Raw genomic sequence first — 16,488 nt, 5'->3', positions numbered from 1 at the left:
GGAACGATCGTCGAGATAATTTAATGGTATTTCACGGTCTACGCGGGATCGTTTGAAAAAAAAAAGGAAAGTAGATGGAAAAGAGAGGGGGATAGGGAAGAAAAAAAGGAAGGGAAAACGCAATTAAAAGCCGTTTTCAAATTGCGATTGCGCCCCCCGACCCCCTCACTGTAAAACTATCGTTAATGCACCTACCGGCGCTGCGGGTCTTCAATTAAATGTTGAATGTTATTTTTCCGTGGCCGCGACGCTTTTTCTGGCTTCCTTGCGCGATAAATTCGACCTCAAGCACGTCGCCGAACGGATACAACGTCGCGGTACAATCAAACTCTTTTAAAACATCCTTCCTCGTTGATAAGTCCAGGCTACCTCGGCCGATCCATGTAGCAACGTGATACATTTTAAAGACAGACTTTCATTCTCTTTTTATGAACTCATGTACACCTTTGTTTATAAGTAGAAAGCAAAACACTTACAGAAAAATAAGATAACACCTGAGAAACCACTAGGAAATTATTAAGCTTCGTTTGGAAATTTAGGTCGTACAAAAGATGATATACTTAACGTTTTAATAAGAATTTCACTCATTGCATAATAAAGTATTAGATTTTTCACGGTAATCAGGTTAAACCGAAAAAGATCGTTGGGAATTTATTATTAAAAGCTCTGTGATTATCATTTCGGTTGCCATATTAAGATACGGAGAATGTGTATTTTGGTATGCCGTAATAATAAAATTGAGCTCTCTTTTCTCTTACAATATACGAATCAGATGATTTTATGAAAATTTAAGGTTGAAGTGTAACATCACCCTACCGGAGAAACCGCTCATTCGAGATGTAACGATCAAAGCACAGAGAAAATTGAAACTGAGAATGGAAAACGAATTACAAGAAGTGTCGGCATGACGACGCAGTCAAACTCGAAATCATTCAATGTGGGTCAATGCTACGATTTAACGCGTGTATCCAATCTTTTTGGAGGCCGAACGAATATCGAAATTGCATGACGGTGAGGTGCGGCGTGGGGTAGCGCGACGGACTTTTGCATAATGAGCCTCGCGGCCGCGAGCGACGCACCATCACCGATCCACCCCATGCACGTTCACGCATACCGCGGCGCGTGCATTAATATTTTCATTTGATTGCGTTAATTAAACTGGCTGCCAATCGATGACCTTTGAAGTTCAGCGGCACACGACACGCGTACACCAATTACCAATATTATTAATTGCGACGAGTTCCCCATTTTCAGTCGACGTCGGATAACGACGCTTTTCGCGCCTACCAGGAAATAATTGAAGGAACGCGTGAGAACCCGCCACTAATCACATACGTACGTGTTATCTTTTTCAAAGAAGATCTGTTCTATTAGGTGAATGATATTACAGTGTATGAACGCTACTACAGTCCTCGAATTTTTATGCCCCAATCTCGTTATTCTTCTTGTAACAAATGACAAAATTTGTAGATCCTTGGCTTCAGTTTCTCGATTCGAAAGCCATCGGAAAATCGGTTTTCCCTCGGTAAATCGTAATTAAAAGTTCATAACCACTGCGCGCTGATCGAAGTAAGTTTTTCTATCGAAGGAAGAATATTCTGCGGTTTGCTTTTAATTATAGCGGAAGTCGGAGATTACTCGAACACCGATAAGAATGATTTCTCAATGTTTATCAATTCTGAGTAAGGCATCTATATTTCCCAGAACTTAGCGACGGAACATCCGTACATAGTTGTAGGCATCGTGAAAATACTCTTAACAATTTCATCGTTGATTTCATCTATCGCAATATAAATAATAGAAGAGACTGGAAAATTTTAGTTCCGAATTCTCTCAATATTTTACTCCATCAAACCCGCAAAACTGTAAAAATGATAGCGTGTAACGTCGACATCAAACATCGCTCGTAAGAACTTCTACGGCTTCCATTTTTTATTTTTTTTTTTTTTTTTTTTTTTCGTTGTTCGCATCGAGGTACCAATAAAATTATTTTTCAGCGTTGAGTGAAATCGGATATTTTGGTTGGAAACCTGCGAAAAATAAGCCCGGTCACACGCTCACGGCCGTATATTTTATCAGTTTCGACGTAACAAAACAACCGTGTGTATTAAAAACTGGCTAGAAAAGGGCGTCGCTTCTCGTTTCGATGATAAATTCTTGTTAGTGAAACGAGCAAGGACGTCCATGGCGAAAATTTTCGTCTCGCCCTCTCGTACTATCGTTTCCCGGTTTCGTCACGAGACCAGCTATCCGCCGGCTTTAGGGTGAAGCACTTACAGCTTACAATGAGTATGCAAATAGGCCGGCATTCGGCTACATTTGTTTCAACGAGCTTAGAAGCGACAAGGTTCCTTCGTGCAAGGCTCATAAAAGTTCGCCGCGTGGCCTGAAATCTTTCAAAAACAAGGGGAGCCTTGCCCTCCACCTTCCTGTGGGTACTTTTATTGTCTCGATTTCATTTTCACGGCTACCGTGCGCGAATGTTGTTTGCCAGTCGCGATCGTTTCTCTTTCTTTCTCGTACTTTCCTCTCTTTGTTAGAACGTCTTGTAAATCGAGGATGAGATGAAAATGACGAAATGTAGCGAGGAACGTACGATGTCCTGTAAATACCGCAGTGACAAGCAAATTTGATTACTTGTTTCGTATTATTACTGCGTGTATTGCTCGCATTAAATAAAAAATTAGTTGAAATAATTGAGTAAAGAATTACGATATTTATGGCGACTTATTAAATCGACAAACTGTACACGATTGAAATTTTATTTTGAATATTGTCAAATTTTGATTTTTATGGTATTCTATGGCTTTTTATACTGGAATATCGATTTTATGATTATTGGATTATGTGACATTCTGCCAATCAAGATTCCTATTAGTTGGCGTATTAAGGGCATGCATTTTGAAATGTACTTTTAAATTTAGGAAAAAAGTAGGTGTAACTATGATTGACGGAAGGGGGTATCAGATATTTTTTGCAAATACATATAAACTGAATGGCGTAAACAAGGAAGGAAAAATATATAAATAATGTTTGTAAAAACATAACGAGGAGCCGATAGATTATTCTGGAACATACTTATTTATTTATGACCAATTATAAAATAGTCAATTTTAACTCAAAATCAATAATTACCCGACATGTCACGAAAGTGAGTGGCAATAAAATTAAGTAATATCACGATTAGATGGAAAATATATTAGTACGCGTTTATCAAGCTATTTGGATGCGAAGAAGTGTAACGATATAGTTATTTCACTATATGATAAAAATTTGTAATTTCGAATGTCAAAGGTAGAACGAATAAAACTTTATGCAAATATAAATTACCAAGACAAACAATTTTAAAAACAGTGTAAAGCTGCACAATTTGAGAAACTTAAGGACGTTTCTATCTTAGCTTTCATTATTATTATTTATTTATCTTAGCAAGATAATCAATTCACACGATGAGAACAAAATAATTTTTTTCCATGAAGACCTCACTTCATTGAAATTAAAAGCCCGGCACAAAAAATGTACGTATTATATCATATTTTTCTAGGAACATATAACAAACAATTAAGGTGACATTAGAATTAATAGAGTAATTAAGATTAAAAAATACTTAGTTATTTACGAACTGTTTCTTACCATTAATCTAATAGAAAAAAGCAGTTATTCTCAAAATTAACAAAACGAATTTTCCTCTGGATGAAATTCACAATTGTAAATTCGGTTGATTCGTATACGATTTAGCTCGCGACTTCTTCGCCTCCCACGAGATTAGGCTCGACAATCGAGGCTCGACGATGAAACTTTCGTTACTCAGACGATGACGCGAGGATACGTTAAGATGCGTCACGGTGTGGCACTCGAGAACTTAGCAAATCCTGACAACGGCCGCCATTTGGGAGTGCCTAGAAGTCGTTATTCCCAACACTTGCCAAGACATAACCCTGCATAGCGATTTTGAAAGCTTAACAGCGGCTCGATGAAATGGGAAGCATTTGGAACGTCGCCTAATCGTTCGATCTTCGCTGCATTGCTGACAACACGGGTGCAGTTTCGGCGTTAAAAATGTGACAACTGTTTTTCAGAATAAAATCGAATGGACAAATCTTCTAAACTATGAATGCATTCATATTTTTACGTGCTTCTTGGAATTTACAGTAAAAGATTTCTTTTCAATTAAGAAATAAGCTTCGAAGCAAAAATGTTAAAGAATTTGAAAAGTCGAGTTGATGGTTAATAAATATAAATCTATAAAACACTTGTCAATATTCAAATATAAACGCACAACGTATTTTCTTTTCAATGTAACAGGAGCAGAATTTTTGACAGTTACGAATATAAATTTTTATTCAGTTTTACGATTATCGTATTTTAGGAGAACGCTATTAAAACATCTACTGTTGCTTTTACGAACATTCGATAACCGTGCATGGCTAGATTCTATTCGTTGAAAATGACAGGTCTTGAAATTCGGCTTCAATTTAAGCCTTGTCAATTTGAAAAATGCAGATGCTATGTGAAAAGGAAGAGTGAAAAGCAACTAACGAAAGAAACAAAATAAAGCGACAGTTAACTTGTAGAATAATTATTCGATAAACATAATTCTCTAGGCTTAAATTACAGAAACATTAAACACGATATGTTTCCAAAGCTAAATAAAATAAATTCAGAAGTAAAATTGTAACTCGGTGCATTACAATGGACAACTTTGGCCGGATACATCGCAACGAATCGAATCGTCGCGACGCATTACCGTTTGCGCGACGTTCCTCAGAACGTCGGTGAAAAGTTAAGCCGGAAGCGGAGCTCAAGTTTCGCAGGCAAAGTGAACGAGAAGTTTGAGAAACGCGACGCACCCCCGCGGGATTCCTAATGGCGAGATTCTGAGATTTCATTAGGCAACGTATACCTCGTTCCCATTTTAAGCCTCGAACAGCCGCTCGTGGAAAAAGTTTCCGTCGACTCCGCGCAACCGAGATTTCGCGTGATCCCCGTTGCAAATTGGTTTTAGGAAAATTAATTAAGATTCGAAGCCGAGGAGATCTAAGATCTTAAGTAACGAAGAACCGACGGCGAGTTTAATTCTGACCGATTGACTTTCAGTCGCTAGGGTTCGTCTAATCTCTTTCATTTTTTGACAGGATATCAAATTCGTAACGTGACCTTTCAGTTCAGAATTTTGAAGAAATATCGAGGATGGCGAGGAACGTATTTTTCTTTAGATTTCATAAATAAGCTAAGTTACAAAAAATCGAAATGTTGAATAAAAGCGTGAAGAATTCAAAGTGTCTAGAATCTAGAGTATTACAGCAAGAAACATTTATGCGAAAAAGTATTTTTTTTTTATGATCAGTTACAAGATTCTTAGTATTTTTCAATGAATATGTGAAATTCTATGATGTATTTTTCTCTAGTCAGTGAAACGTCAGTGAATTTTGATCGTAAATTCGCGTATAGTATTTTTTATCAATATGATTGCGAATAAACTATTAGCCATTAAATATTGTATAAATATTTAATTTTCTTATCTTATTACTAAGCATTACCGTGAAACTCGGTGGCGTATGGTATCGAACGGAAAAGACCAACTTTCATACGATATGATACAATTCGCGATAAAATATAACGGATTGATCAGACTATTAATCAAAGAAGCTTTTTTGTACAGTCAATTAAAAATTCTCAGATTATTTTTACAGATTTCACGAATTAATTACGTCAAACGAAAGAAAGCATCGAATAATTAATAAATACATCGTCTTATGATCTCATGGAGTTCGATAACCATTTTTTCAGTATACTCGAAAGTAGCAATAGAAATTGTAGAAAAAAGTTCGAAGCAGCCGTCACTGTTCTATTGCTGGTTCGATACTAATTGAACGACCTCGAATCGAATACGCGATCGTATTCAACGCTTTTTTTCTTTTTCTTTTTTTCGTAACCAGAAACAAGCGACACCATCGTTGTACGGGATCGAGCTGTCAAATCGCGCGGCGTTTCGAAAGCAAAAGGGAGTCGTCGCATTTCCTTACGGACAACGATACCGGAGAGCTTTGTCATGGTCCGCGTGCATGGTTAATGAACCCCGTGAAAACGATCGCGAACGTTAAGGAGGCTGTTCCCGTGTGGGAAAGCGTAGTCCATTCTCTCGCTAACAATACATCCATTTGATAAAAGTCACTCGATCCCCTTTTCGCCGAGAACAAATATTGGAAGGAGTGCTCGCGATAAGCGTGAAACTCTGAATTCGAAGCTGTCGTAGATTATGCTGGCTCCGGCGTTGTTTGCGCCCGTGCGCGCGTGTGTGCACGCGTGCACATACATGCATACGCGGACCGCGCTGCTTTACGAGGCAGATGTTGATAACGGACGACAGCGACAGAGACAGGGACAGTGACAGCTGCCCCGTATTGTTCGACACGTTCGCTGATTATAGGTCAAAGGCCCCTTACGAATCAAAGAATTATCGAAGAAAGGCTCGACATTTTTCCCCCTCATCGCTGTAAAAAAATGCCGCTTTTTTTCTGCCGCCTCCGATTTCCCGTGTGATCGCCGACCGATCCCTTCCAGCTCCAGAACCATTCAAATTCGTCAAGTATAAAAATAGTAAACGACTCGATGAAGTCGAATTAGACAACTCGAAGAGCGAAGACAAATAATATTCTGTCAAAAATTTGCATACATCCTACATATATATGTGTATATATGATTATTCTCGACTTTTCGCGATAACGTATCGAATTCTTTGTAAAAGGTATTATTACCCGTTTCCTTCGCGTTCATCCTGCTGACAGCTCGAACATGTCGGAATGCATACAGAATCAAGTCCTTACTACGGTGAGAAATATACATCGAAATAATGACATCTGACTGAATTATTGAAGGTCGGGGAACAACTCGAGTGTCTCCCGCTTCTGATAAATAAATCAGCAGCAGCAAGCACCGTGGCTAGTTATTCGATATAGGGTAAAGAGGGACCGAACTATTGATCACAATAAATATAATTCCCTTGAATGGAGCTTTACCATTGTGCATGACGAGTTCTCTCTCGTCTCAGGCGCCAGGCGTTCGTAGTCAATCGGACTGTGACGTCTGACCACACACGCTTGCTACTACTAAGACCGATCGACAGAGTAATCTCGCGTCTCTTCCTCGTGATTTCAGACTTCTGCTATTTAAAGCGAACAGAATAGTCATTCCCGCGATGGTCCTAATCACGAGACGTTGAATTAATCGTAGGTATCTTGTATAAATTTGGCTCTTTGAATTTACGAACGTATCGTAGAGTGGATCGTTTGAACAATTCAGAAGCTATCACGGAAGCGCGAGAGCGTGAAATATCGGTCTTCGTTGGGTGACAGCACGATTTTGATCTATTATTGGGTAGAATCCACTTGGCGATGGACAGAAACCGAGAAAAAGAGGGAGAGAGAGAGAGAAAGACTGTGGCTTGATACGAAAGACTCCCGACGGAGGGGACGCAGAATCACGAAATGGATTTAAAATGATTATTGAAACGTCACGCGTACCCATTCTTTCCAGTGCCGCGGCAATGCGCTCGTTGCCGTGCTAATTAATCGTTGTCACGGTGTTCACAGTTGTTTCCTTTTCTTTCATTTTCTCTTCTCTTTCTTTTCTTCCCTCTTTTTTTTTTCTGTTTGTTGAACCATACACCGTTCCTTGACACGTTCGATGATTGAAATTTCACGCTGTGAGAAGCAATTAAATTGCAAATAAATTGCAGCAAACAAATGAATAATAACTAAATTAAATGTAAGAGCGTAAGTGCTCTTGATCGCGCAAGACCTTTCTATACTTCGTCTCTTAATTTTTTCAAAGTGAAAGAACGATCGTCACTGTATGTAATTATTGCTAGAACTGCTGAAAAATAGCATGACAGAACTTGCGCGATCAAGTTGATGCAAGGAAAACGAAAGGATAAGAAAGGAAAAGAAATAAATAAAAATGCAACGCAACACAAAAAAAAGCATAAATTGTATTTCATGGTTAGGGTTCGATGGAACGAAAGTGAAACACTGGTCGCATACACCGCGTAAACCGCTCATTGACAATCGCGATGAATAATGGAGGGGTCAATTAAATCTCAATTAAACACCACCAAATAATACGATCCGCTGCTCTTTTCAGCGCTGTTCGACAAGCGAACGCGTTTTTTTTTTAAATACTCGTCTCACTCACACATACACCCGCACACTCTCTTTCTCTCCCTTTCTCTCTGTCTGTGTTAAACACCGGCCGTGTGTTCATTCAGCTTGAAAAACAGCACGCAATCACTGTCGAACAACGGTTCCGTACAAATCGTAAAGGCGGCTTCATTAAAATTACAATCCATGGCCACTGATAGTCAACAGCTAACAACCGCGATTTTATTGTCGCCGAATTTTGACATGCGAAATTTTTTATGAGACTCGACGATACCGAAGTTCCACCGGTACAATTGCAAAGCAATCAATTTTCCTCGTCGATCACCGATTTTCATCCTACTTCACAATAATCAACGAAGGAAGATATCACGTAATCTATTTCTCGATTCGTTAAACTTTTTCGGAGAATAACGTCGAATTTCACGGGCGGAACTCAGTACCGCCGAGTGTCTTAACGACACGATAGCACAGGTTTCTTCTTCGATGATCACGGGACAGTCGACGAACGTCTCTCCTATAACGATACTCGAATAGATGGAAATTCAAGAAACGAACCCTAAGATAATTCGAGGACATGGAGAAATCTAGAATCACTAGAATCACTTGAACCCGGTTGATTAGTGAACACATGTCAACAAGACATTCACGATGTATTACCTTATTATTGTCGACGCAGCCACGTTTATCCGGACGATAAAAAATACACGTGTCACACTGAGTCACGACGTAGTATAACACGAGGGATGATCAACGGAACAGTCGTGGGTCGAGTCGGTCACACGAGCGTAGAGTTGTACGTAGAAACACAACAGTCTCGGTCGAAGGTCGACAAACCACTGACCAGCGTGACGAAGAAGCAGAGGGATCTACTGCCTTCTACCGGCAGCAGCCTCACAATGTTCTTACACACTGTACTCGATTTTCACGATACTGTCCGGTCATCTTTGTTCTATACAATCCCGAGCATCTTTCATTCACGAAAACCAACGAACGGTGTCCTGTTACGGCGGTAAACTAATCCACGATCGTTTCATCGTGACGATAACTGGCATCGACGATGTACACGGTGACGAATGCCAATCACGACACATATAGATTCCGTTTTGTTCCTCTTTCTATGTTCACGCGGCCAGCACTGAATCAAGAATCACCGTCTGTTCGCGTTCTTAATCGGTCGACCACCACTGCGCGTCGTGTCTCCTCACCTCACATCTCACCTCTGTTCAAACGATCGGCGTACACCACTGTTTCAACGTCCTGTCTTCACAGGACGTATGCACCTCCGTGTCCTTAAGGTGCACGTATATTAGAAGAACTGACCGATGACCGCGCTCGCGTTGTTGACTGGTATATGCATCGGATGCGCGCGTGCACGTAGTATAAGAGAGCAGTGTCCGCGTGTTTCGGCACGATCGTGTGTCGTAAATAAGCGCGATGTGGATCGACCTGTATTGGTTGGGCAGTTGTGCGTATGTGAGTTGCAGAGTTGGTGCGTGTACCAGCTTATATGTACATATAGAATTTTGGTCGCACGCGCGCGTTTCAATGTACACATATGTATATGTACGGTGTGGTTGTAGGTAGTCGTATGTACGTGTATGTATATACGTGTGAGTAGGTGTAGGTGCGGACGACGCGGGAGCGCGCGCGCGCCTCTACGGTGGTTATATTACAAGGTGTACGCGTCTTAAGTGATTTCGGCCTGGCTGGTCAGCCCGGCAGCTCCGTATGATGAGGCCGCCGCTTTGCTACTGACAGACCTAAAGACCACCCTAACCCTGCAGTCGGGGACGAGGGGTTCCCCACCCCCGTCGTGAGCGGGCGAGAGAGAGACCACCCCTCCGCCGCCAGGGACTGGGGCGAATAAGCAACCCTTAGCACCCGATGCCACCTCCACGGCGGCGGCGCAAACGCACTCCTGCCTCCGAGGGTAGTCTTATCCCCACCATTTCTTCCGTAGGAGTGAGACTACCACCCCCACCCACCCCCAGACGGTCCAGCGCTGCCACCACCAGAAACCTCTATACCCCGCGACGCACGCCGCCACCGCCGCCGACGTCGACGCCGCCGCCGTTGTCGTTTCTACCCCTCCAGCTGGACTCCGAGCTTGAGAAGAACCCCTTCCAGAACCACCACCGACGAACCCCTTCTTCTCTTCGTCTCCTACGCGGCTTCTAGTCGGAGAGTCGTCTTAAGATAAAAACACGGACGATCGGGTTTTGCAGTTAACCCACTCACCCTCGCCTCGTGTACCCCTACCATCCGACAGACTTTTCCTTCTACCCCTCCTTATACCTTCTCTACCACTATCCCCTTCTCTTTCTCGATACCAGGCTACCCCTTCTTCCTAACCTCTCCTCTCTGTCTTCCTCTCTCTTTTCTCTCTATACTAGCCCTTGCAAGCAACCACGACTCACCCCAACCCCTTTTTCAATCCTCTGCTTCTCTTTTCTTCATCACTCGATCGCACAGTCTCTCTCTCTCTCTCTCTCTCTCTCTCTCTCTGACTCGACGAAACTTTCGATTCTTTCGGGGGCAACCTTCAATCCTCCCCCTCCCCGTCCACCCCCATTTTTTTCCTCTCTTCACCGACCGATACATCGCGTGTCGACCTGTTCGACGTTATCATACCGTTCACCCTCGGAACATACATACCCCCACCTTGACCACCCAGAGTCTCCCACCAACGGGAGACGACAACAACGAGAACGACCTCGTGCTTTTTCACAGAGTCGGTATATATTGTTGTCAGTGTGTTGTTTTTTTTTTTTTTTTTTTTTTGAGGACCTTTTTTAGGCACATCGATCTTCGACGTGTACGTATTCAGTTCTGTCGTCGTGTCGCTGTGACGTGACCGGCAAGATCACTTTCGCCCCCATTTCTTCCCGATCGGACGTACCAACTCCGAGGTTTTAGTTTTTGCCTGGATCTTTCTGGATTCTGTTTTTTTGGTATTTCGGAGATATAGTCAGGAAAAGGGTGAAGATTCGAATTTTTCGCGTTGACAAAGGACGTAAACGATGCGGGAAGGACGTGAAAATTATTGGTCAGGTTTAGAAGCGGATAGCGAAAGATTCCCTGCGCTACTAGAAGTTTTGCGTGTTAACGAAGGGACAAGGTATCTGATTTTAACGGAAGTGTTGACATGCAGCGTAAAGGGATGCGAAAGATTAAACTGACGATGGGTGACAGAAAAGAATGAAATATAGTCTGTGATCCCTGTTACGTTTTTGCGAGATTTATACGATTGTGGACATTTTCAACTTTGACTCGACGTCGAAAAATTTGACCAAACGTTGAAAATTTCAGAATGTTCTTACTTGATTTTAATTTGCTTGAACTTTGCCTCATATTGCCTGAACTCTATTCTATTTCGCTTTTTAATATAAATTTCTGCGAAGGTGTATATTTGAAATTTCAACGAATCTCCATACAACGATTACGAAATTGACTTTTAACCAATAAAAAAATCTAACTAGATTCCATGTATAAGTTGGATGATTGGTGAAAGCAAAATAAGTTGGTACATATTTTGGTACGGAGACATGTCATCGCAGAATAAGATGAATAAAAACAGAGTCTACTGTCTGACTTCTCGCAGTGGAACACGTTCGTTTCTTTCCCATAGCGCGTGCCTCTACGATTTAATAGAAACAAGAACAAACGTCAATGAAACCTTTCAACGCGAAAGTAGCGTTCAGCTTTTCAAAGTAGCAGCACGGGCTTGATCAAACACATGTTCCACTATACGCGACGTATTCAATGCAACCTACGCAAAATCTGAGCGGATCCAATGATTTAGAAGTTGAGCTTGGGACTTGAACAAGATCCAATTCAAAATCGATCAAGCACATCAAATGTTTTCTTCCTATCGTTGTATCTGACGACCTTCCCCTGTCCAAAGTAGATGGAAAGAATCGTCGAACGAAGTTATAGAGGAAAAATACCAAAAAACTTAGAATGTTCGAGAAATCACACTACGACACATCGATGTAACTGAAAATTGGAAACATCCAGATGAAAGTCGGACATCGAAACGAAATTTTTCAGCGGATCGAGATTTCCTATGCTTTTCAAATTGATCACCCCCACCCCGTCACGTTGTTGCACCCCACTCTGCCATCGAAATTCATTTATACTTTTACCACCACTCTACCGCTCCCGCAGGATTGTTTATGACACGATTCGTTTGATTATTAGCTGTTTATACGCGGTCATCGATCGAGTTGCCAACTGCCACGCGGCATTTCAACAACAAAACGCTTCCGAGGTTGCGTTCCATCGGTAACCCTTCCTGCATGACTGCCTATGCATACGTTCTCTTTTCTTTTTTTGCCCAACCCTTTGCTCGGACCGGCGAAACTGGTTCCACCAGATTCGTGATCGAAGCTAGATACTGATTTTCGGACCCTCAGTTCCACGAGGACGCCGCCTCGATTAGGGGTCTTTATAGTATCGTGAAAGTGTCTAATTTTTCGTACTCGATAGAGTTCTCGTGATTGCAGCGAAAATCATTCTGTAAACGTCGTTTTGTCCTACAACGCAGCCGATTCGAATTTGCGGACGAGATTATTCCGGTGGTGATTTTACGATTAGAGTCGTAAAAAACATGCTTATAAAGATTAATTTCGTTAATTTTTACGATAACATCGATCGTTCATCGAGTTTTAGACAGTTTGAGTACATTTATCGGTTTTAAATCACGATTTAAGTGTTTTAATACGACTTGATAACACGATTGATTGTCATTAAACGAAAATATTGTTTTATTAATACGAACGTGATATTTAGAGACGTTTTTAATACTTTTTGGTGTATATTAATGATTTTATACGTATATTAGGTATGATTTTTCTTACTTTTCAATTTCCGGTAACGTCAGTATTATTCGCATCTTTAATCTATCATCTTACAAGTTTTATTTAAAAATGTATAGTGTTATCTTTCATTATCTCGTGTCATTCGTCTTTTATTTTCTAAACATGCCCCGTTCTATCTGGTTGCCGACGGAAGAGTAGTTCGGGCGTATGTATCATCTTACGTCTGACAAGAACTGACCGTATCTACTTCGAGGCGGACGATTCGTACATTTTTTATTAGACACACGTTCCACGAGTTATTTCTAGTACTCTAATAATAATACCTTCATTGCTATTTATATCATTTTACGTATAATTGATAGTAGAATATGTTACTATAAAAATGTTCTAATAGTTTTTCACTCGTTTTGATGAAAGATTTTATCGCCTCGATTTTATTCACATTTTCTTTGAAAACGACTATATCTATTCATACGTGTTTCACTGGACTTTTTGAAAATTGAATATAAATCTTAGTTGTTAAAATATTCTCCTATCTTTTGTTTTAAGATCAGCCGCATAGTTTTCCGATAACGAACCCCATCGGCATATGTTTGTTAATATACACGAACTGGAATATTAATATACCGAGAATGAAACATTCATATTTGCGATATTTTAATTACGCGCACACGTGACTTTGATTTTCATTATATTCGCACCTCGGCAATTGTGTTTCGATTTAATAATGACAAAATTAATACGTAATTGTCACTTTATTAACAGACTCTTATATTTACGAGAAATTTTTCCATCGCACAAACGTCCAGTGACACGTGTTTTAACCGAATTCTTAGAACGAAATGTCACTTCCACTGATTTCATACGATCGTCAGTATACGATTTGTCCCTCGTTCCGGCTAATTTTCAAAATTTATTCTTATTTCGCAATCGTATTGATTAATCGTGTTGTTTAGCTCACAATTAGCACCACCACCACTGTACACTGTCACCACGAGTGTCACCACACAATCAGAGACGCGTCTTTGCTTGAGAAATGTCTACGAAAAAGGGGAATGTATCTGTGAACGATAGACAAGCCACTTAGACCAAAGGGAAATCGCCTAATCGCGACTGAAAAATACATCCTTCACCTTCAAAAATACGCTATTTCCTACTAGATTTTACAGAAAAGAAGCAATCGAACTATAAAAGTAACTTGCGATACGACTTGAAACGAAGAACCAAAATTTTATTTATCTCACCGGGAAAATAAAAAGCACTGTAACAGGGTAATAATTTGACGATTTTGAAGAAGTTAGAGACAAAAAAATATAAAAATTCAACAGAAACACTTCTGTCTTCACCGGACGGTTTCTTTCAACCTCGTTGCAAAATTTTCATTAGACTAAACAGATAATAGACGAAAAGAGAAAAACTTAATGGCTACCCGTTCTTTAAAAATGATATATTTAAATATTTTAAAGTACAGAGCATCACTGTTAGTCAGAATCGATCTGACAGTTGCTGGCAACGATGACATTTCCTAACGATACACCTTACGAACCTACGAAACGATCAATTTCCAATTACAAAGTATATTCCCTCGAGACGTTCTAACGATGTAAATTAAAAAATTCTTCATCATACACTGAAACACCTCGCTAGTGCCACTCCACGAGACATTCCTCGCGACCGTTCCTGTGAAAGGAAGATCGAACACCAAAAGGAGAAACGAAAGAAACGAACGAAAAAGAAAAACAAAAAAATCCTGATGATCGTTGAGGAGGTGGACTCACCTGTACGATCGCGGCGATCCCAAGAAGACGTGTTCGAGGACGTGCGTAAACGGTGTTTCACAAACGAAAACAGCGCACTGGATAGCAGTCCGTGATATCCTGTTCGTTTCCTCACAGTCACTGCCCGTTTCTTCGAAGAGGTCTCGTGTGATCAGGTCGGAGCGCGCGTGTTTCGAATGCTTTCACTCGTATTACGTGTCACACCACGTCGTCGAACTGTTTCCTTGAGCGGCGAGCGAGAACGTTACTATGTATATGTATATATAGTATATAAGAATGATCGTTTCCTTAAGAGACTTGTCTTGGAGACGCGTTGCTCGCCAAGCCGGCCCGGTCCGTTCGTTCGTGTTTGTCTTCGAATTAACAGTAAGAAATCGTCCGTCGTGTGTGTCCGTGTCCAGTCGGCTCGCGCGCGGCCCCGCTGCCTTTTTGCGTGGGGCCCGGCTGACGAACGTGGCCGATCAGCGCGCGGCTAGAGAGAGCTTGGGCTGCGTGGCGGAGCGCGAACTTGCGGGCTTGCGGGCGCACTGGCGCACACAGCATACTCGCACCGCGTAGGCGGAGAGAGGAGAAGGTCCGGCGGATGCTGTAAGCCGAAGGGAGAGAAACACGCGCGCCGGCCAGCAAGCGGAGGCAAGCCGGTGGCCCCTCTTGGCCGCTGCCCCGGACGGTGGCTCCCCTGCCGTTCGGACACGAAAGCTCGCCGCCTGCTTCTCCTAGCGAGCTGTGAGAGCCGCGGGAGTGCGATCAGACCCGACCGACCAAAGAACAGAGAAAGTGAACGCCGGATGCGCGACAGAGACTCACTTATGCGGGAATGTTTGTAACGCGAGAAAGAAGGGACGAGCCGAACGACGACGAGGACATGACCGCCCCTTGGCATCGGCCTAGCGGCACCCGCTCTGACTGCCCCGGCAAAATTCAAGATTTATGATGAGATGTTTCTCGCGAACGTTTCACCTACCGTTCGGTCGTTGTCGCGGAACACTTTTTGTTTTTCTTTTCCAGTCTAACTTTTCTCCGATACGATCTTTGTCATAGGGAGATAGTTAGGGGCAGTGTTCGACAAGGGACGATATTATTTTTATTCTATCAGCATGAAATTTTCTTATAGGAAACATCTTCCAGAGACGTAGAATAATAGAAATAAGAAAAGAAGAGAAAGAAACGTTTATTAAGCTTAAGAACTTATTACGCGTTGGCCTATTCTCCTTGACTCGAAGAAATGCTCGTTGCATAGGGTAACCAGAGTCCAGCAGCCGGCACTGAATGAATTCAGAGGAAGACGATATCAACGAGGGAGTCGTTTGTGTGACGAGGAGGATCTCGATCGTGGAAGCTTGCGACGGAATCGTCGGTGGTGGGTGAACAGGTTACGCCGGGAGAAGGGGATAAATTACGAGAGGAAGATGACGCGCCGTGACGTCCACGAGGGCGTAACGAGGACGACTGCAAACGACACGAACATCCCCGATCTCGTCCGAGACGCACTCGACTGGCCAGCCGTTCGGGAGACGGAGACGGAGCTTGTGGAAGGATCGCTGGTGAAAAAGAGAAAACGAGCCGCGCGGCTGGTGTGGACGAAGACGAAGAGGATGATAGAATAGACACCATTGGAACGACGGAGAGCTTTTTCGCAAGCTGACCACGCGCTCGTATGCTTCGCAACGGTGAACCGCCGAGAAGGACGGACAAACGCGTTGCACCTAGATGGACAGGAACAGAGAGCTT

General features: G+C 42.0%; 1 long non-coding RNA gene across 2 annotated transcripts in view; it reads right to left on the bottom strand.

Moving 5' to 3' along the window:
- The window catches only part of LOC132912671 (uncharacterized), a 116,966-nt gene extending 101,606 nt beyond the window's left edge, over positions 1–15,360 (bottom strand). For both annotated transcript variants that reach the window (XR_009659252.1, XR_009659251.1), the window contains exon 1: positions 14,758–15,360. This is a non-coding gene — a long non-coding RNA (uncharacterized LOC132912671). The remainder of the gene's footprint in view (positions 1–14,757) is intronic.
- Positions 15,361–16,488: the final 1,128 nt, after the last annotated feature.

Source organism: Bombus pascuorum, chromosome 12 (assembly GCF_905332965.1).
Source record: "Bombus pascuorum chromosome 12, iyBomPasc1.1, whole genome shotgun sequence".
NCBI lineage: Eukaryota > Metazoa > Arthropoda > Insecta > Hymenoptera > Apidae > Bombus > Bombus pascuorum.
This window is presented reverse-complemented; position numbering and strand designations above follow the sequence as displayed.